The sequence below is a fragment of the Aplysia californica genome, unplaced genomic scaffold (assembly GCF_000002075.1).
Source record: "Aplysia californica isolate F4 #8 unplaced genomic scaffold, AplCal3.0 scaffold00519, whole genome shotgun sequence".
Taxonomy (NCBI): Eukaryota; Metazoa; Mollusca; class Gastropoda; order Aplysiida; family Aplysiidae; genus Aplysia; species Aplysia californica.
Genome location: NW_004797789.1, coordinates 452,718 through 455,112, shown reverse-complemented (window position 1 = coordinate 455,112; position 2,395 = coordinate 452,718).

The window sequence follows — 2,395 nt, the reverse complement described above, 5'->3', positions numbered from 1 at the left end:
GGATTTGAGATAAAAGTCTTTCTACTCACTACGCTATCACGGCAGCTACAGCAAGAACTAGCCTGGCTTTTTCGAGTATTCTGTAATTACGTGAATGACTGATGATGATGATGGGGCGGGGGGGGGGGGGGATAAGTACGTTGCAAGCAGCAAACATGTTAGGGTGCCTCTTATTCCCAGCACGAAGTGAGTGTGACAGTTTTTCCCAACTCCCCCCCCCACTCCGCATCTTACTTGACTGTGTCTGATTTGCTGAACTGAGTGTGATATCAGAGTTGCCAAATTTTAACTTTTGATGTTAAGTTTCTTTTGATGTATATGGTACGAATGTTTGTTTGTGTTTGATTTGCTGTTCATTTTGTTTTGAGAGAAGTTTGACAAATCCGGGGGTTTCCCCCCTAGACATTGCTCCCTGGTGATGCTGTTGCTTGTTCAAATCTGATTGCATGCTGTGATCCCAGCGAAGGCTTGTGTTCATAATTCCTATGTCATTTTAAAGTGAAATGGGAACTCAGCCAGTTGCGTCAGTATTGTTGAGGGAGGAGTCAGGAAAAGGTTATCATTTTTTAAAAATCCCTCTGCTCTACGCAAGATGTGTTACAAGCATCATGTATATTTTGTTGGCTTTCTTTTGATTTTTTTAAACTGTAAAAATAGTTTGCGTTGATATCTGCTTCAGAACGTAATAGCAATAGCTTTGATATATGTATATATATATTTGTGTGTGTGTGTGTGTGGTACGTCATGTGCTCTGACAAACGCAAACTCCTTTTTGGAAAAGATTGATTTGTGTCCGCAAAAGGGGCTTCCTGTTTTGTTAACGTCGTATCGTAAGGGCGTGCAGCATCAGTATATCATCTCTATATATGTCCTTTTGTTTTGAATAGATTTTTAGTTCAGAATGAGAAGGAGCTGCATTTTTCATAACTTGTTTTGAAGATTTTAATTGATGTTTTATTTCTTTTTCAATTGTACAACTAATTTCACCGGTACTTATACGAAGACATATGTGCTGTGTAGTGTTTGTCTGTGGACACGGCTTGCTTATTTACGCTCTTAAATCATTATAAGCCCTTTTTGTTCACAAAGTTTATATCTCACAAATCCCGGATGGAACTAGATGTATATCAGGGGTCTCAAACTCGATGATAGTCGGGGGGCCAACTGAGGCCTGCAACATGATATTTTGCGCCCGTTACTCAACATTAAAAATAACTGTCCGCGCAGCCCACACATTTTTCTTCCAGGTGTTCGCACAGTTTTTTTGGGGTTTTTGTATCACTCGTGCGTAGTAGGCTTACTAAAGATTGAGAATATTAGATGAGTTGTCCTTTTTGAAAAATACTTGAAACTTTTGGAGTCCTTATAGCAGCCCAGGGGTTCAGCCCAGCGGAAATTTGATTTTTCAACCCCTGGTGTATATTTACTTTTCCATGCAGTGCGCTGTCTTTTCAGTTTTAAGCTCTTTTAGGATCGTTATACCCTTTTTATCTGAAAATGTCATATATATATATATACAATGGTATAGATTTATAATACTATGTTTAGTAGGACCAGCTTTTGTTCTGATAGTAGCCTGATCACTGTGCCAGTTGTATGTCAAGTTTGCTCAGAAAAGTTCATGTTCCTAAAATGTCGTGGTTTTTTTTGTCATCTTGCCGTTATTGGCCTCCTTTTTATTTTTGTTTCTGAAATCAGCATTTTTTGTACTGCTTGACTGTACGTTTTGATGTGTTCATTCTTTGGCTACGCACATACGATTTGTCTATGATCATTATTTTATGGAAAAGCTCAAGTTTTGGACCAAGAGAACATTTCGTTCTTTCTTTAGGTTTAAAGCTAACATGTGATGTGAGTGTTTTTGGGTTTTTTCCTCTCTATCTCTTCTGTAGTTTCCAAACAAAATGAACTGTATAGTCAGGCTATTGGGAAAATTGTTTTCTTTTTTCGTGAGTTGACAGACTCTATTAGGCTACTGGTGGATGTTGTACATGACTTTTGTAAGGCATCGTGGTGAAGTCAGGCGTTTGCCAAAATAATGAAATCAAAGAAATGTACATTTGTTCCGCCCAATTGGCAATTTCATCATTTTGTTAGTTTTGAGCCCAACACTTGCAGGAATTTTAAAAACAAAGAAACTACAGCTTTGGAAATCACCAAACTTTGACGACCATTTTCTCGCTAATTTTACCTCTTACATCACATGACCCCCACTTTCTTCAATCGTCAATATCGCAACTTCTATTCTAGATGGATGGGCATTTTTTTTCCAATTATAAACAAGAGAAATGAAGAGGCTTTAAAGATGGCAGCAATAACTCCATATGCCCCCAAACTGACCAGCGCCTGATTCCGCCACGGTGTAACAAATTTGTGCGAGGCTGCGTTGTTAAGC